Source organism: Schistocerca gregaria, chromosome 3 (assembly GCF_023897955.1).
Source record: "Schistocerca gregaria isolate iqSchGreg1 chromosome 3, iqSchGreg1.2, whole genome shotgun sequence".
NCBI lineage: Eukaryota > Metazoa > Arthropoda > Insecta > Orthoptera > Acrididae > Schistocerca > Schistocerca gregaria.
Genome location: NC_064922.1, coordinates 914,376,480 through 914,397,911, shown reverse-complemented (window position 1 = coordinate 914,397,911; position 21,432 = coordinate 914,376,480). Strand labels below are relative to the sequence as shown.

Here is a 21,432-nt window from a genome sequence, read left to right as displayed (position 1 = left end):
TAAAGTTGGCAGGGGTAAAATACAGGGAGCGAAAGGCTATTTACAATTTGTACAGAAACCAGATGGCAGTTATTAGTGTCGAGGGTCATGAAAAGGGAAGCAGTGGTTGGGAAAGGAGTGAGACAGGGTTGTAGCCTCTCTCCGATGTTATTCAATCTGTATATTGAGCAAGCAGTAAAGGAAACAAAAGAAAAATTTGGAGTAGGTATTAAAATTCATGGAGAAGAAGTAAAAACTTTGAGGTTCGCCGATGACATTGTAATTCTGTCAGAGACGGCAAAGGACTTGGAAGAGCAGTTGAACGGAATGGACAGTATCTTGAAAAGAGGATATAAGATGAACATCAACAAAAGCAAAACGAGGATAATGGAATGTAGTCAAATTAAATCGGGTGATGCTGAGGCAATTAGATTAGGAAATGAGACACTTAAAGTAGTAAAGGAGTTTTGCTGTTTAGGAAGTAAAATAACTGATGCTGGTCGAAGTAGAGAGGATATAAAACGTAGACTGGCAATGGCAAGGAAAGCGTTTCTGAAGAAGAGAAATTTGTTAACATCGAATATAGACTTATGTATCAGGAAGTCGTTTCTGAAAGTATTTGTTTGGAGTGTAGCCATGTATGGAAGTGAAACATGGACGATAAATAGTTTGGACAAGAAGAGAATAGAAGCTTTCGAAATGTGGTGCTACCGAAGAATGCTGAAGATTAGATGGGTAGATCACATAACTAATGAGAAGGTATTGAACAGGGTTGGGGAGAAGAGAAGTTTGTGGCACAACTTGACTAGAAGAAGGGATCGGTTGGTAGGACATGTTTTGAGGCATCAAGCGATCACAAATTTAGCATTGGAGGGCAGCGTGGAGGGTAAAAATCGTAGAGGGAGACCAAGAGATGAATACACTAAGCAGATTCAGAAGGATGTAGGTTGCAGTAGGTACTGGGAGATGAAGAAGCTTGCGCAGGATAGAGTAGCATGGAGAGCTGCATCAAACCAGTCTCAGGACTGAAGACGACGACAACAACAACAACGTCTAGACACGCTAGCCTAATCCTAATTATGTCTCACGTCTCACCTTTCTCAATATCCCTATCCTCACGCAGTCGCTCCGCACGATAGTACTGCCAGATACAGAAGTAAGTACATATCTGAAAACTTTACTTCTGCAGCCTGCTCCCTCTGTCCCACCGTTTCATGCCACCAGAGTTTATTTTACCCAGTGAGGTAAATGATGACTGAAGACTTCTAGTTGAGCTACAGAAACTCAAATATGAACATTTTCAACAGCATTATAACATAAAATGCCCTGTGACTAGCGCCTCCCGTCAGGTAGACCGTTTGCCGGGTGCAAATTTTTCGATTTGACGACACTTCGGTGACCTGCGCGTCGATGGTGATGAAATGATGATGATTAGGACAACACAGCACCCAGTCCCCGAGCGGAGAAAATCTACGACACAGCCGGCAATCGAACCCGGGCCCTGAGGATTGACATTTTGTCACGCTGACACTCAGCTACCGGGGGCGGACAGCATTATAAGATTAACCCCATCAACACGAAAATTACTCGATTCACTTATTGGAATAGCACTTTTTTTACATTTATCTTGTACTTTATATCTTACACAATACCTGTGCGGCTGATAAGCAGATGTCAACGGCCTCACTGCAGTGGTAACACCGGTTCCCGACGGATCACTGAAGTTATGCGCTGTCGAGCTTGGCTAGCACTTGGATGGGTGACCGTGTGAGTGTGCCGAGCGCTGTTGGCAAGCGGGCTGCACTCAACGTTGTGAGGCCAATTGAGGAGCAGCTTGACTGAGAAGTAGCGGCGCCGATCACGAAAACGGACAACGGCTCGGAGTGCGGTGTGCTGACCACATGCCCCTCCATATCCGCATCCAACGATGCCTGAGATGTAGCGGCGCCGATCACGAAAACGGACAACGGCTCGGAGTGCGGTGTGCTGACCACATGCCCCTCCATCCATCCAACGATGCCTGAGATGTAGCGGCGCCGATCACGAAAACGGACAATGGCTCGGAGTGCGGTGTGCTGACCACATGCCCCTCCATATCCGCATCCAACGATGCCTGAGATGTAGCGGCGCCGATCACGAAAATGGACAACGGCTCGGAGTGCGGTGTGCTGACCACATGCCCCTCCATCCATCCAACGATGCCTGAGATGTAGCGGCGCCGATCACGAAAACGGACAACGGCTCGGAGTGCGGTGTGCTGACCACATGCCCCTCCATATCCGCATCCAACGATGCCTGAGATGTAGCGGCGCCGATCACGAAAACGGACAACGGCTCGGAGTGCGGTGTGCTGACCACATGCCCCTCCATCCATCCAACGATGCCTGAGATGTAGCGGCGCCGATCACGAAAACGGACAACGGCTCGGAGTGCGGTGTGCTGACCACATGCCTCTCCATCCATCCAACGATGCCTGAGATGTAGCGGCGCCGATCACGAAAACGGACAACGGCTCGGAGTGCGGTGTGCTGACCACATGCCCCTCCATATCCGCATCCAACGATGCCTGAGATGTAGCGGCGCCGATCACGAAAACGGACAACGGCTCGGAGTGCGGTGTGCTGACCACATGCCCCTCCATCCATCCAACGATGCCTGAGATGTAGCGGCGCCGAGCACGAAAACGGACAACGGCTCGGAGTGCGGTGTGCTGACCACATGCCCCTCCATCCATCCAACGATGCCTGAGATGTAGCGGCGCCGATCACGAAAACGGACAACGGCTCAGAGTGCGGTGTGCTGACCACATGCCCCTCCATCCATCCAACGATGCCTGAGATGTAGCGGCGCCGATCACGAAAACGGACAACGGCTCGGAGTGCGGTGTGCTGACCACATGCCCCTCCATATCCGCATCCAACGATGCCTGAGATGTAGCGGCGCCGATCACGAAAACGGACAACGGCTCGGAGTGCGGTGTGCTGACCACATGCCCCTCCATCCATCCAACGATGCCTGAGATGTAGCGGCGCCGATCACGAAAACGGACAATGGCTCGGAGTGCGGTGTGCTGACCACATGCCCCTCCATATCCGCATCCAACGATGCCTGAGATGTAGCGGCGCCGATCACGAAAACAGACAACGGCTCGGAGTGCGGTGTGCTGACCACATGCCCCTCCATCCATCCAACGATGCCTGAGATGTAGCGGCGCCGATCACGAAAACGGACAACGGCTCGGAGTGCGGTGTGCTGACCACATGCCCCTCCATATCCGCATCCAACGATGCCTGAGATGTAGCGGCGCCGATCACGAAAACGGACAACGGCTCGGAGTGCGGTGTGCTGACCACATGCCCCTCCATATCCGCATCCAACGATGCCTGAGATGTAGCGGCGCCGATCACGAAAACGGACAACGGCTCGGAGTGCGGTGTGCTGACCACATGCCCCTCCATCCATCCAACGATGCCTGAGATGTAGCGGCGCCGATCACGAAAACGGACAACGGCTCGGAGTGCGGTGTGCTGACCACATGCCCCTCCATATCCGCATCCAACGATGCCTGAGATGTAGCGGCGCCGATCACGAAAACGGACAACGGCTCGGAGTGCGGTGTGCTGACCACATGCCCCTCCATCCATCCAACGATGCCTGAGATGTAGCGGCGCCGATCACGAAAACGGACAACGGCTCGGAGTGCGGTGTGCTGACCACATGCCCCTCCATATCCGCATCCAACGATGCCTGAGATGTAGCGGCGCCGATCACGAAAGCGGACAACGGCTCGGAGTGCGGTGTGCTGACCACATGCCCCTCCATCCATCCAACGATGCCTGAGATGTAGCGGCGCCGATCACGAAAACGGACAACGGCTCGGAGTGCGGTGTGCTGACCACATGCCCCTCCATATCCGCATCCAACGATGCCTGAGATGTAGCGGCGCCGATCACGAAAACGGACAACGGCTCGGAGTGCGGTGTGCTGACCACATGCCCCTCCATCCATCCAACGATGCCTGAGATGTAGCGGCGCCGATCACGAAAACGGACAACGGCTCGGAGTGCGGTGTGCTGACCACATGCCCCTCCATATCCGCATCCAACGATGCCTGAGATGTAGCGGCGCCGATCACGAAAACGGACAACGGCTCGGAGTGCGGTGTGCTGACCACATGCCCCTCCATCCATCCAACGATGCCTGAGATGTAGCGGCGCCGAGCACGAAAACGGACAACGGCTCGGAGTGCGGTGTGCTGACCACATGCCCCTCCATCCATCCAACGATGCCTGAGATGTAGCGGCGCCGATCACGAAAACGGACAACGGCTCGGAGTGCGGTGTGCTGACCACATGCCCCTCCATATCCGCATCCAACGATGCCTGAGATGTAGCGGCGCCGATCACGAAAACGGACAACGGCTCGGAGTGCGGTGTGCTGACCACATGCCCCTCCATCCATCCAACGATGCCTGAGATGTAGCGGCGCCGATCACGAAAACGGACAACGGCTCGGAGTGCGGTGTGCTGACCACATGCCCCTCCATATCCGCATCCAACGATGCCTGAGATGTAGCGGCGCCGATCACGAAAACGGACAACGGCTCGGAGTGCGGTGTGCTGACCACATGCCCCTCCATCCATCCAACGATGCCTGAGATGTAGCGGCGCCGATCACGAAAACGGACAACGGCTCGGAGTGCGGTGTGCTGACCTCATGCCCCTCCATATCCGCATCCAACGATGCCTGAGATGTAGCGGCGCCGATCACGAAAACGGACAACGGCTCGGAGTGCGGTGTGCTGACCACATGCCCCTCCATCCATCCAGCGATGCCTGAGATGTAGCGGCGCCGATCACGAAAACGGACAACGGCTCGGAGTGCGGTGTGCTGACCACATGCCCCTCCATATCCGCATCCAACGATGCCTGAGATGTAGCGGCGCCGATCACGAAAACGGACAACGGCTCGGAGTGCGGTGTGCTGACCACATGCCCCTCCATCCATCCAACGATGCCTGAGATGTAGCGGCGCCGAGCACGAAAACGGACAACGGCTCGGAGTGCGGTGTGCTGACCACATGCCCCTCCATCCATCCAACGATGCCTGAGATGTAGCGGCGCCGATCACGAAAACGGACAACGGCTCGGAGTGCGGTGTGCTGACCACATGCCCCTCCATATCCGCATCCAACGATGCCTGAGATGTAGCGGCGCCGATCACGAAAACGGACAACGGCTCGGAGTGCGGTGTGCTGACCACATGCCCCTCCATCCATCCAACGATGCCTGAGATGTAGCGGCGCCGATCACGAAAACGGACAACGGCTCGGAGTGCGGTGTGCTGACCACATGCCCCTCCATCCATCCAACGATGCCTGAGATGTAGCGGCGCCGATCACGAAAACGGACAATGGCTCGGAGTGCGGTGTGCTGACCACATGCCCCTCCATATCCGCATCCAACGATGCCTGAGATGTAGCGGCGCCGATCACGAAAACAGACAACGGCTCGGAGTGCGGTGTGCTGACCACATGCCCCTCCATCCATCCAACGATGCCTGAGATGTAGCGGCGCCGATCACGAAAACGGACAACGGCTCGGAGTGCGGTGTGCTGACCACATGCCCCTCCATATCCGCATCCAACGATGCCTGAGATGTAGCGGCGCCGATCACGAAAACGGACAACGGCTCGGAGTGCGGTGTGCTGACCACATGCCCCTCCATATCCGCATCCAACGATGCCTGAGATGTAGCGGCGCCGATCACGAAAACGGACAACGGCTCGGAGTGCGGTGTGCTGACCACATGCCCCTCCATCCATCCAACGATGCCTGAGATGTAGCGGCGCCGATCACGAAAACGGACAACGGCTCGGAGTGCGGTGTGCTGACCACATGCCCCTCCATATCCGCATCCAACGATGCCTGAGATGTAGCGGCGCCGATCACGAAAGCGGACAACGGCTCGGAGTGCGGTGTGCTGACCACATGCCCCTCCATCCATCCAACGATGCCTGAGATGTAGCGGCGCCGATCACGAAAACGGACAACGGCTCGGAGTGCGGTGTGCTGACCACATGCCCCTCCATATCCGCATCCAACGATGCCTGAGATGTAGCGGCGCCGATCACGAAAACGGACAACGGCTCGGAGTGCGGTGTGCTGACCACATGCCCCTCCATCCATCCAACGATGCCTGAGATGTAGCGGCGCCGATCACGAAAACGGACAACGGCTCGGAGTGCGGTGTGCTGACCACATGCCCCTCCATATCCGCATCCAACGATGCCTGAAATGTAGCGGCGCCGATCACGAAAACAGACAACGGCTCGGAGTGCGGTGTGCTGACCACATGCCCCTCCATCCATCCAACGATGCCTGAGATGTAGCGGCGCCGATGACGAAAACAGACAACGGCTCGGAGTGCGGTGTGCTGACCACATGCCCCTCCATATCCGCATCCAACGATGCCTGAGATGTAGCGGCGCCGATCACGAAAACCGACAACGGCTCGGAGTGCGGTGTGCTGACCACATGCCCCTCCATCCATCCAACGATGCCTGAGATGTAGCGGCGCCGATCACGAAAACGGACAACGGCTCGGAGTGCGGTGTGCTGACCACATGCCCCTCCATATCCGCATCCAACGATGCCTGAGATGTAGCGGCGCCGATCACGAAAACGGACAACGGCTCGGAGTGCGGTGTGCTGACCACATGCCCCTCCATCCATCCAACGATGCCTGAGATGTAGCGGCGCCAATCACGAAAACGGACAACGGCTCGGAGTGCGGTGTGCTGACCACATGCCCCTCCATATCCGCATCCAACGATGCCTGAGATGTAGCGGCGCCGATCACGAAAACGGACAACGGCTCGGAGTGCGGTGTGCTGACCACATGCCCCTCCATATCCGCATCCAACGATACCTGAGATGTAGCGGCGCCGATCACGAAAACGGACAACGGCTCGGAGTGCGGTGTGCTGACCACATGCCCCTCCATCCATCCAACGATGCCTGAGATGTAGCGGCGCCGATCACGAAAACGGACAACGGCTCGGAGTGCGGTGTGCTGACCACATGCCCCTCCATCCATCCAACGATCCTGAGATGTAGCGGCGCCGATCACGAAAACGGACAACGGCTCGGAGTGCGGTGTGCTGACCACATGCCCCTCCATATCCGCATCCAACGATGCCTGAGATGTAGCGGCGCCGATCACGAAAACGGACAACGGCTCGGAGTGCGGTGTGCTGACCACATGCCCCTCCATCCATCCAACGATGCCTGAGATGTAGCGGCGCCGATCACGAAATCGGACAACGGCTCGGAGTGCGGTGTGCTGACCACATGCCCCTCCATATCCGCATCCAACGATGCCTGAGATGTAGCGGCGCCGATCACGAAAACGGACAACGGCTCGGAGTGCGGTGTGCTGACCACATGCCCCTCCATCCATCCAACGATGCCTGAGATGTAGCGGCGCCGATCACGAAAACGGACAACGGCTCGGAGTGCGGTGTGCTGACCACATGCCCCTCCATATCCGCATCCAACGATGCCTGAGATGTAGCGGCGCCGATCACGAAAAGCGGACAACGGCTCGGAGTGCGGTGTGCTGACCACATGCCCCTCCATCCATCCAACGATGCCTGAGATGTAGCGGCGCCGATCACGAAAACGGACAACGGCTCGGAGTGCGGTGTGCTGACCACATGCCCCTCCATCCATCCAACGATGCCTTAGATGTAGCGGCGCCGATCACGAAAACGGACAACGGCTCGGAGTGCGGTGTGCTGACCACATGCCCCTCCATATCCGCATCCAACGATGCCTGAGATGTAGCGGCGCCGATCACGAAAACGGACAACGGCTCGGAGTGCGGTGTGCTGACCACATGCCCCTCCATATCCGCATCCAACGATGCCTGAGATGTAGCGGCGCCGATCACGAAAACAGACAACGGCTCGGAGTGCGGTGTGCTGACCACATGCCCCTCCATCCATCCAACGATGCCTGAGATGTAGCGGCGCCGATCACGAAAACGGACAACGGCTCGGAGTGCGGTGTGCTGACCACATGCCCCTCCATATCCGCATCCAACGATGCCTGAGATGTAGCGGCGCCGATCACGAAAACGGACAACGGCTCGGAGTGCGGTGTGCTGACCACATGCCCCTCCATCCATCCAACGATGCCTGAGATGTAGCGGCGCCGATCACGAAAACGGACAACGGCTCGGAGTGCGGTGTGCTGACCACATGCCCCTCCATATCCGCATCCAACGATGCCTGAGATGTAGCGGCGCCGATCACGAAAACGGACAACGGCTCGGAGTGCGGTGTGCTGACCACATGCCCCTCCATCCATCCAACGATGCCTGAGATGTAGCGGCGCCGATCACGAAAACGGACAACGGCTCGGAGTGCGGTGTGCTGACCACATGCCCCTCCATATCCGCATCCAACGATGCCTGAGATGTAGCGGCGCCGATCACGAAAACGGACAACGGCTCGGAGTGCGGTGTGCTGACCACATGCCCCTCCATCCATCCAACGATGACTGAGATGTAGCGGCGCCGATCACGAAAACGGACAACGGCTCGGAGTGCGGTGTGCTGACCACATGCCCCTCCATATCCGCATCCAACGATGCCTGAGATGTAGCGGCGCCGATCACGAAAATGGACAACGGCTCGGAGTGCGGTGTGCTGACCACATGCCCCTCCATCCATCCAACGATGCCTGAGATGTAGCGGCGCCAATCACGAAAACGGACAACGGCTCGGAGTGCGGTGTGCTGACCACATGCCCCTCCATCCATCCAACGATGCCTGAGATGTAGCGGCGCCGATCACGAAAACGGACAACGGCTCGGAGTGCGGTGTGCTGACCACATGCCCCTCCATATCCGCATCCAACGATGCCTGAGATGTAGCGGCGCCGATCACGAAAACGGACAACGGCTCGGAGTGCGGTGTGCTGACCACATGCCCCTCCATATCCGCATCCAACGATGCCTGAGATGTAGCGGCGCCGATCACGAAAACAGACAACGGCTCGGAGTGCGGTGTGCTGACCACATGCCCCTCCATCCATCCAACGATGCCTGAGATGTAGCGGCGCCGATCACGAAAACGGACAACGGCTCGGAGTGCGGTGTGCTGACCACATGCCCCTCCATATCCGCATCCAACGATGCCTGAGATGTAGCGGCGCCGATCACGAAAACGGACAACGGCTCGGGGTGCGGTGTGCTGACCACATGCCCCTCCATCCATCCAACGATGCCTGAGATGTAGCGGCGCCGATCACGAAAACGGACTACGGCTCGGAGTGCGGTGTGCTGACCACATGCCCCTCCATCCATCCAACGATGCCTGAGATGTAGCGGCGCCGATCACGAAAACGGACAACGGCTCGGAGTGCGGTGTGCTGACCACATGCCCCTCCATCCATCCAACGATGCCTGAGATGTAGCGGCGCCGATCACGAAAACGGACAACGGCTCGGAGTGCGGTGTGCTGACCACATGCCCCTCCATCCATCCAACGATGCCTGAGATGTAGCGGCGCCGATCACGAAAACGGACAACGGCTCGGAGTGCGGTGTGCTGACCACATGCCCCTCCATCCATCCAACGATGCCTGAGATGTAGCGGCGCCGATCACGAAAACGGACAACGGCTCGGAGTGCGGTGTGCTGACCACATGCCCCTCCATATCCGCATCCAACGATGCCTGAGATGTAGCGGCGCCGATCACGAAAACGGACAACGGCTCGGAGTGCGGTGTGCTGACCACATGCCCCTCCATCCATCCAACGATGCCTGAGATGTAGCGGCGCCGATCATGAAAACGGACAACGGCTCGGAGTGCGGTGTGCTGACCACATGCCCCTCCATATCCGCATCCAACGATGCCTGAGATGTAGCGGCGCCGATCACGAAAACGGACAACGGCTCGGAGTGCGGTGTGCTGACCACATGCCCCTCCATCCATCCAACGATGCCTGAGATGTAGCGGCGCCGATCACGAAAACGGACAACGGCTCGGAGTGCGGTGTGCTGACCACATGCCCCTCCATATCCGCATCCAACGATGCCGGAGATGTAGCGGCGCCGATCACGAAAACGGACAACGGCTCGGAGTGCGGTGTGCTGACCACATGCCCCTCCATCCATCCAACGATACCTGAGATGTAGCGGCGCCGATCACGAAAACGGACAACGGCTCGGAGTGCGGTGTGCTGACCACATGCCCCTCCATATCCGCATCCAACGATGCCTGAGATGTAGCGGCGCCGATCACGAAAACGGACAACGGCTCGGATTGCGGTGTGCTGACCACATGCCCCTCCATCCATCCAACGATGCCTGAGATGTAGCGGCGCCGATCACGAAAACGGACAACGGCTCGGAGTGCGGTGTGCTGACCACATGCCCCTCCATATCCGCATCCAACGATGCCTGAGATGTAGCGGCGCCGATCACGAAAACGGACAACGGCTCGGAGTGCGGTGTGCTGACCACATGCCCCTCCATCCATCCAACGATGCCTGAGATGTAGCGGCGCCGATCACGAAAACGGACAACGGCTCGGAGTGCGGTGTGCTGACCACATGCCCCTCCATATCCGCATCCAACGATGCCTGAGATGTAGCGGCGCCGATCACGAAAACGCACAAGGGCTCGGAGTGCGGTGTGCTGACCACATGCCCCTCCATATCCGCATCCAACGATGCCTGAGATGTAGCGGCGCCGATCACGAAAACGGACAACGGCTCGGAGTGCGGTGTGCTGACCACATGCCCCTCCATCCATCCAACGATGCCTGAGATGTAGCGGCGCCGATCACGAAAACGGACAACGGCTCGGAGTGCGGTGTGCTGACCACATGCCCCTCCATCCATCCAACGATGCCTGAGATGTAGCGGCGCCGATCACGAAAACGGACAACGGCTCGGAGTGCGGTGTGCTGACCACATGCCCCTCCATCCATCCAACGATGCCTGAGATGTAGCGGCGCCGATCACGAAAACGGACAACGGCTCGGAGTGCGGTGTGCTGACCACATGCCCCTCCATATCCGCATCCAACGATGCCTCTCGAGTGCGGATGACTCGGCGGTCGGTTGGTACCGTTCAGCCTTCCAAGGCCTGTTCGGACGGACTATTAGTTTTGAAGAGCTTATACTTAGCTGCTACAAGCCCGGCCCTCCTTTGGAGGAAAGATATAACAAGAAAGACAAAAAATCAGACAACATCTATCTCTTTGACGCGGAATGAGGTGGCGCAGAGTGCAGCATTAAGGACCAGTTCCTTTCCGATCAACAAGATTTACTTTTCTTGTGGTTTCCTTAAAGTACTGAAACCAAATTGGTGGAAGGTACCTACAAAAACACACACAGGTGATCTACATCTACATGGGTTCTCTGCAAATCACACTTAAATGTCTGGCAGAGGGTTCATCGAAGCACCTTCACAATAATTCTCCGTTATTCTAATCTCTAACAGCGCAACGGGAAAAACGAACATCTATAAAACAGTTCGCGGATAAAGCGAACATCTATATCTCTCCGTGCGCGACCTGATCTCCCTTATTTTATTATGATGGTCCCCTATGTAGTTCGTCTCCAACAAAATATTTTAGCATTCGACGAAGAAAGTTGGTGAATGAAATTTTGTGAGAAGATTTTGCCGCGACGGAAAACGCCTTTGTTTTAATGATGTCCATCCCAAATCCTGTACCATGTCCGCGACTCTCTCTGCCCTATTTCGGAATGATATAAGACGTGCTCCACTTCTTTCAACTTTCTCAACGTACTCCGTTAATCCTATCTGGTAAAGTTCCCAGACCCCACAGACAAGCGTAGTAGACCTGTTACATTTTCTAAGTGTTCTGCCAATAAAACTCAGTCTTTCTTTCGTCTTCCCTACAACATTTTCTACGTGTTCTTTGCAATTTAAGTTGTTCGTAATTGTAATTCTTAGGTATTTAGTTGAATTTACGACCTTTAGATTTGACTGATTTACCGTGTAACCAAAGTTGAACGGGTTTCTTTTAGCACTCATGCGTATGACCCCACACATTCCAATAATTAGGATCGATTCCCAATTTTCGCACCATGCAGATATATTTCCTAAATCGTTGTGCAATTTCTTTCGATCTTCTGATGACTGCACCTGACGATAAATGGCAGCATCATATGCAGACAATCTACTACTCATATGGTCTCCTAATTCGTTTGTATGGATAAGGAAAAGCAGAGGGCCTACAACACTATCTTGGGGAATGCCAGACATCACTTTCATTTTACGTGATGGGTTTCCGTCAGTTACTACGAACTGTGACCCCTCTGACTGGAAATCAGGAAACCAGTTGCATAACTGAGACGATTTTCCATAAGCATGCAATTTGACGACAAGCCGCTTGTGGGGTACAGTCTCAAAAGCCTTCTGGAAATACAGAAATAGAAATCAATTTGAAATATCTTGTCAGTATCACTGAACACTTCGTATGTGTAACGAGCTAGTTGTGTTTCACAAGAACGATGTTTTCTAAATACGTGTTGACTGCGTGTCAATAGACCGTTCCCTTCGAGGCAATTCATAATGTTCGATCACAATATATGTTCCAAAATTATTTCTATATTCTTCCAAAATACGAGCTTGTTAGGATGTAACAACCTGATATTCCTTCCTTCCCTCCATAATACTGAGTACATCGCGGTTCGGAAGACGTATTGGGATCTATACGAACTCCGCTTCGCCCATGGTCAGTGTGTTGTCGAAGACTCCTTCAAGATAATGTATCCAGACGGATACAAAGCACTTCTGATGTCTTGTGGAATCCCGGCCACAGAGTATTGCTATAGTCAACAGATCTAAAATTGAGATATGGAGAATTCTGCAGTAAAATTTCACATTGCTATCCAGCGTGAACACGAACCCCGCCGAAAAAATACAGAGATGGCTCGAGATATTTTCTGAATATTTTGCACTACGAGATCCTTAGTCTCTAGTGACTCTTACAGAAGAATAATGTAATGAAGTTATTCGGTTTGTTACCCCAGTTACATTTGCTTCTGTGAAAACCTCTCCTCAAGAATAAAACAGTCTGTACTGACCATCACCAAAACGTACAATATAGAAAATAGAGTAGTGCAACAGACTGCACAGATGTGTTGGACAGTTGCATGTCACCCTTTTCAGCTCTGAGCGCACAGTTAGCACGTAAATATGCCTATAACATAGAGTCTCCCCCCAAGTACGAGATATTTCGCCTGACGTCATACAGGCCACATAACATAAATGTCATGCATGTCCTTTTTCAGGACAATTCTCGGCCGCTCTCTGCAGGGGCTATGAAGATGCTCCAACAGCGTTGGCGATGGGAAAGTTTTGAACATCCACAATGCAGCACGTAATTCCCACCCCCCCCCCCCACCCCCCTCTCCCTGAATTTCATCTCTTCTCGCATGAACCATGAACCGCTGCCCATGAAGACAACATTTTGCCACAGACAACGAGCTGTACACAACCTAGAGAATTGGCGGAAAGGATAGGCGGCTGCCTTCTATGACGATGGTATTGGGAAGTTGGAACAACGCTACGACATATGTCAAAGTCATTGCGACGACTACGTACAGAAGTAGCTAGTAGGAGTAGCTAACTGTTACACATGAAACATTTTTCGTTTTCAAAGTAGTTGCCATTTCGCGACCAATTGGTCCTTACTTTCCGAATAGCCCTGGAAGACCACATCGAAGAAGAAATTTCGAAATTTTGTCGATGGCTTACGTTCACTCTTTATACACTCCTGGAAATGGAAAAAAGAACACATTGACACCGGTGTGTCAGACCCACCATACTTGCTCCGGACACTACGAGAGGGCTGTACAAGCAATGATCACACGCACGGCACAGCGGACACACCAGGAACCGCGGTGTTGGCCGTCGAATGGCGCTAGCTGCGCAGCATTTGTGCACCGCTGCCGTCAGTGTCAGCCAGTTTGCCGTAGCATACGGAGCTCCATCGCAGTCTTTAACACTGGTAGCATGCCGCGACAGCGTGGACGTGAACCGTATGTGCAGTTGACGGACTTTGAGCGAGGGCGTATAGTGGGCATGCGGGAGGCCGGGTGGACGTACCGCCGAACTGCTCAACACGTGGGGCGTGAGGTCTCCACAGTACATCGATGTTGTCGCTAGTGGTCGGCGGAAGGTGCACGTGCCCGTCGACCTGGGACCGGACCGCAGCGACGCACGGATGCACGCCAAGACCGTAGGATCCTACGCAGTGCAGTAGGGGACCGCACCGCCACTTCCCAGCAAATTAGGGACACTGTTGCTCCTGGGGTATTGGCGAGGACTATTCGGAACCGTCTCCATGAAGCTGGGCTACGGTCCCGCACACCGTTATGCCGTCTTCCGCTCACGCCCCAACATCGTGCAGCCCGCCTCCAGTGGTGTCGCGACAGGCGTGAATGGAGGGACGAATGGGGACGTGTCGTCTTCAGCGATGAGAGTCGCTTCTGCCTTTGTGCCAATGATGGTCGTATGCGTGTTTGGCGCCGTGCAGGTGAGCGCCACAATCAGGACTGCATACTACCGAGGCACACAGGGCCAACACCCGGCATCATGGTGTGGGGAGCGATTTCCTACACTGACCGTACACCTCTGGTGATCGTCGAGGGGACACTGAATAGTGCACGGTACATCCAAACCGTCATCGAACCCATCGTTCTACCATTCCTAGACCGGCAAGGGAACTTGCTGTTCCAACAGGACAATGCACGTCCGCATGTATCCCGTGCCACCCAACGTGCTCTAGAAGGTGTAAGTCAACTACCCTGGCCAGCAAGATCTCCGGATCTGTCCCCCATTGAGCATGTTTGGGACTGGATGAAGCGTCGTCTCACGCGGTCTGCACGTCCAGCACGAACGCTGGTCCAACTGAGGCGCCAGGTGGAAATGGCATGGCAAGCCGTTCCACAGGACTACATCCAGCATCTCTACTATCGTCTCCATGGGAGAATAGCAGCCTGAATTGCTGCGAAAGGTGGATATACACTGTACTAGTACCGACATTGTGCATGCTCTGTTGCCTGTGTCTATGTGCCTGTGGTTCTGTCAGTGTGATCATGTGATGTATCTGAACCAAGGAATGTGTCAATAAAGTTTCCCCTTCGTGGGACAATGAATTCACGGTGTTCTTATTTCAATTTCCAGGAGTGTATATTCACATAGAGATTTACGGAAAAATTATTGAATCACAGCATTATCGTAAAACTATTTATGATGAAACGAAATAATGTAGACATGTATTTGTGTATAATCTGTAAATAAATGAGACAGCCTTGTGTGATATTAATGTATTAAAATAATTTATATGTAACTGCGGTGCTCGCAACTAGAAATCGAACATAATACCAAAAGCATAATTCCTTTCTGGAGGTGAGAATTATCTTCCCGACTACAATTTTACGCATTGCCTTTAGTTTGGTGGATATGTATTTCTTCCTGTATCCTGGTAGGAATAACTGCACTCTCTGACTCAGAGGAATTGTCGCGCACTACAAGCTTGGAATGTTTCAAGGAAGGAGAAGTAAATCTGCCATATCTTTCCAAAGGAACTATCCCGGCATTTACCTGGAGCGATTCAGGTAAGTGACGGAAAACCTAAACCTGCATGACTGAATGCGAATTTGAGTAGTCGTCTTTGAGGATGCGAGTCCATAACACTTTGTACTACCGGTAAATAGGAGAGACAGCATCATGGATATGATACGCGAGTTGGGTTCGCAGTCATTAAGGTAAAGGAGAGTTTCTTTTCGGCTAGGTCCTTCTACGAAACTTCAGTCACCGGCCCTCACTTCCGAATGTGGAAGTATTTCGCTGACGCCCATCTGCATAGGGGGAATTGACCATCGTAATGAGTGAGAGAAGTTAGATCTCGCACAGCAGGATTTAAGTGTTACTTCATTGTTCGAAAGCAGAGAGAGAGAGAAGTAATCTGAAGGTTGTTCGATGACCCCTCTGACAGACATTTCAGTGTAAATTGCACAGCAGTCAAGTGCATTATTTTGATTATTTTGTAGCTTTATATTCCAGATAAATAATTTAGTCTTTCATACTTTCATCCTCGTACTTATATATGTCACACGCCTTCAGCAATTTTTATCGAATGTATCTAAATATTTGTTACTAGTAAAACTGATTCGTTGACTATGCCTTTTTCCACCTTCTGAAGTTTCTTTTGATATCATCCTTACTTCTACTACCATGGGTAACTGTGTTTTGCAAAATGTATTTTGTGTCTTCCACTGAGTCCTCCACAACTTGGATTTCTATGACGTCGTCGATTTTATTTCCACGACGTTTCACCGAATTCGTCTTACAGTATTGACAAGTACTAATAACGTTGAAAGTGTGACATATATGGTGCAACATGTTTCGGGACTACGCTATCCCATTATCAAGTACTATAAAACAGGGAATCACTAATCAATTCATCGCAGTACAACACATCCTGACAACCAAACAATTGTCTTGTAGTACAACATACCTTAAAGTTATTATTCCATTCGTCTCTGTTTCCATTATTCTTATATTCTGTGCCTTTCCCTTTATGATATAGTCATTCACCTACATAAACTAACGTCCTACTAGGCGAGCCCATGTAGTCGAAGATCACATAAGTATCAGAGGCGTAAGTAGTAGAGCACAAAGGTAGCACCTTCTGAGGGTCCTGCCCATTTGCACACAGTACTTCGATCATAATTACTTGCGACACCGTTGGCATTCTGTTAGAGGTGGGGTGCCACGGCCCCTCACTTTTCGGGGCGTAACCTTCACATTTCACGGTGGGTTCCCCTGGTGTCCTCGATCCGTTGTTTCCCACACCAGATGCCTCTTTCTTCTCCCGTTTTCGTATAGTCATATACAGTGCTGTGTCGTACACTACTCTATAGAGCAATAGCTGAAAGCCGGCCGCGGTGGTCTAGCGGTTCTAGGCGCTCAGTACGGAACCGCGCGAATGTTACGGCCGCAGGTTCGAATCCTGCCTCGGGCATGGATGTGTGTGATGTCCTTATGTTAGTTAGGTTTAAGTAGTTCTAAGTTCTAGGGGACTGATGACCACAGATTTTAAGTCCCATAGTGCTCAGAGCCATTTGAACCATTTTAATAGGTGAAAGACAGAGGTGAAACGTTAAAATGGTCGATAGTGTATATCCTGTAACAGTGATCTCACGAAGATTTATTCGCTTTTTCTATCTACCTTTTCTCATACACTGAAGAGTCAGAGAAACTGGTACACCTGCCTAACGCCGTGTAGAGACCCAGAAGGAAGTGCCGCAATAGAACCAATGTCTGAAGTAGTTCAGATGGTTCAAATGGCTCTCAGCACTATGAGACTTAACATCTGAGGTCATCAGTCTCCTAGACTTATAACTACATTAACCTACCTTCACCTAAGGACATCACACACATCCGTGCCCGGACTGAAGCACCTAGAACCGCTCGGCCACAGGTGCCGGTTGTCTGAAGTAGTGCTGGAGGGAACTGACACCATAAATATGCAAGGCTGCCCATAAGTACGGACGAGTACGAGGGGGTGGAGATCTCTTCTGAACAGCATGTTGCAAGGCATCCCAGATTTGCTCAACAGTGTTCATGTCTTGGGAGTTTGGTGGCCAGCGGAAGTGTTTAAACTCAAAAGAGTGTTCCTGGAGCCACTCTGTAGCACTTCTGGAAGTTTTCAGTGTCGCATTGTCCGTCTGGATGCGGGACATGAATGGATGCAGGTGACCATAGAACGTGCTTACGTACGTGCCATCTGTCAGAATCGTGTCTAGATGCATCAGGCCCACGGCACCTTCCTCACGCTATTACAGAGCCTCCACCAGCTTGAACAGTCTCCTGCTGACATGTAGGATCTATCGATTTACGAGGTTGTCTCCATACACGTACACGTCAGTTCGCTCGATACAATTTGAAACGAGATTCGTCCGACCAGCCAGCATGTTTCCAGTCATTAATAGTCCACTGTCGGTGTGACTGACCGAGGCGAGGCGTAAAGTTCTGTGTCGTGCAGTCATCAAGGGTACACGAGTGGACCATCGGCTCCGAAATCCCTTATCGATGATGTTACGTTGAATGGTTGGCACTCTAACACTTTTTGATGGACCTGCATTGATATGCCCTTCTGTAAATTTGAACGATTTTCTTCAGTCGTCGTTGGTCGCTTTCTTGCAGGATTTTTTTTGGCCGCAGCAATGTCGGAGATTTGTTGTTTCACCGGATTCTTGATGTTCACGGTACACTCGTGAAACCGTTGTACAGGAAAATCCCTACTTTACTGCTAGCCTGGAGATGCTGTGTCCCATCGCTCGCACGCCGACTATGACACAACGTTCAAAATCACTTAACACTTGATAACCTGCCACTATAGCAGCAGTAACCGATCTAACAACTGCGCCACACACTTGTTGTCTTAAAAAGGGGTTGCTGACCTCAGCGCAGTATTCTGCCTGCTTACATATATCTGTATTTGTATGCGCATGCCTATACCACTTTCTTTAGCGCTTCAGTTCATATACAGGGTGCTTCATATTTATTAACGAAAACTGGCACGAGTGAAATTATACGCTAACAAAAGCAAAAACTTCCCAGTAATCACGACTTCACAGACGAAGCGTATGCGGGACATATACAAGCTGAGCTGAGACTGACGTCAGTAAGAAATGTACTAGTCAGCAGAAATTATTTTATGAAAACTTTTCGATGCAGTCTCCATCTAATTGGGCTCAATTATCACCCATGTCTCATAGCTGAGTCGCGCGGAGCTAACATGATGGAGTACCGATACGTACTGCTACTACGATAAGACGACGTCTAACGCCCCAATATCTTCTAAGGTGGATAGGTCGGTAAGGGCCTGCAGCTTACCCAACAGGATCACCTGACCTAGAGGTCTGCGCGGATAAGAAAAGTGCAATCCGCACCGCATCCGCGGTGAGTATTTAATAGTAATAGACAGCAGCACTTAGAATTATGGTATGTAATGACATAGTTATTGTTAGGGTGCCATTTCTGCGACAACTTAACTACTTTTGACTTCTTAAATCACAGCAAGTGCTATATACCTACTCTAAAGCAGACCATTCCAAACAGGAAAGCATTGGCGCTCCGGAGCACACACAGTAGCGGTTCGGATGTCGTGAGATTGGAAACGCTATTTCAAAAAATAAAATTCAATGTAATAGTATTAATGATGAAAATACGTGCATTGAAACAATTATATTTCGCTGCTCTTGTGCTAAGACAGCTGCAAATGACGATGGTTTTAAACTGTTACTAGCACATTGCATCACTTACCGACAGGTTTTTTTGTACTCACTGCTAGGATGTGTCAAATTTTGAAGTCGTTCATGACAGCTGATGATTATATTACAGCTTTCGCGTTCAGTGCGAGTCATTTCCAGGTGAAAATATTTACAGTATTAGGCCAGCACTGCAAAACGCTGGCGCACCTGTTAAACTGCCAACAATAATTGACGTTGTCTGGAAGAAATAATTCGTCTCCCGAAGAGTGACAACAAAATCAGTGGTTATAGAAATTAGGGGTGGTTGGATGAGGTAGCAGTTCCTTAGCACTCACTGCACCGTACTAGGCTCCCACATCAATAAGAAACTGTGGCGTCTCGAGAAACCCAGATCCACAAGCAACTTCGAACGGTAAAATGTCTTTGCTGACAAGATTGATTAGTTTTTCAGTCACGGCTGTCTTCAAATTTGGCGGAACTTCAGGAACTTTCACGTCTCTCTTGTTATTTAAATAAGTAATTATGCTACTTTGTCGAGCCTCACATGAATGTTTTAGCAAATTTGAAGTTCCACTTCTGTGTCCAGTGTAGGAATAAACTTTTTTACATGCAAAACAAGCCACTATATCTTTTATCTTTTCGTTGCCATCAAATAAGTATGTGATTTTTTTCCAAATTGGCGATTTCAATTTGTTTTCCTTCACTAATGTAAAATCACCATTTTTCACGTTACTCGAAATTGTATCCATCGATATAGTGTTCATTTGAAGAAAGAACTCTCACTGATATTTGCTACGATGCACGTTGTCACTCGGTCACTACAAAGCGCTAATTGAAGTCAGCGGAAAATTGCAACGGGCACATGTCTGGTCGACAGTGGCCAGGTTTGCCACCCAGAGAGCACTTCACAGGCCACACCAAAGACACGGTCGCGGAAACGGATTAGGTGCAGGTCTCTACGGTACAGCTACGGCGGTCGTAGCCAGGGGCTAAGGACAACAGATATCCGCTCTACCCGGGCCCTGCAAGATTCCAAGAATGTCAACAGACTTGAAGTTTTGAACTAACATTGCAACATACGTACTGGCCAGGTGCCTTGCTCGTTATCCGCAGATGACCCGCGGATATCTTCGCCGGTCGCGATTTTATCCGCGCAGACCTCTAAGTCCTGACCTCAATCATCCGGATTTTTCTATCTGGGTTCATCTCGAAAGGAAGTTCAGCACTCTCACTGATACGACTGCAGATACGGAGCAGCGAAGGATAAAACGTTGTCAGGACTTACGAGATCATCCGGGAGTGTTTGAAAGAATTAGTAACTCACTGACACTCCATAATTACATGGAGTGGCGGGGGGAGGGGAGCGGTGCAATTGATTCACAGGAGTCCATACACGGATCTGCAGTCACGATGCTATGACCACTGGTCAAATACTTGTGACGTCCTGTGCGACCCTTTACGCTTGTGGAAACACTGTCTCCGACACACTGAAAATCGACAATTGACGCTTTCGACCGCAGAAACCAAAATTCCCGAGTAATCTCCGATTTGCTATGGTTGTACCAATTGGCATCTCACTTTCACAGTGGACTTGTGACGCATTGCCATGTTCACTGGAAACTGTGTCTAATCTCTCACCATAAACCTGAGCCCAAATACTATGAAAAAAATTAAAATTAACCTTTAGTATCATAGTAAGAAACGAATACAAGAAGAAATTGGCAAAAGTTAAACAATCAGTTGTTTAAGGGAGCTGGTTGCACTTTGGAATATAAATGTAAAATTTTTCAGGAGATTAATCATTATTGCCATAGTAAGCAACGAATATAACATGAAACTGGCAATAAACAGTTGTTTTAAGGACCTGTTTCACTATGGAGCGACTGTGACCTACAGTTTTAACCACGCGATATACTTGAAGCAAATTCGAATTTTTCTTAGACAAAATGTCACCTCTCGAAATTTTCATCAACTCATAACTCCTAAAACAAAGTATGGACCTAAATAACAAGCAAAAATGGGCCTAAAATTTAATAAATCTTGTATTCCTATTAGAATTATATTTTCATAATGCTCATAAATGCAGTAGTACACATTCGAATTTACGTTGCAATAACTGATATA

General features: G+C 51.3%; 1 pseudogene; it reads left to right on the top strand.

Moving 5' to 3' along the window:
- Positions 1–1,652: 1,652 nt before the first annotated feature.
- LOC126357249 (5S ribosomal RNA) lies at positions 1,653–1,771 on the top strand (annotated as a pseudogene).
- The last annotated feature ends 19,661 nt before the right edge of the window (positions 1,772–21,432 follow it).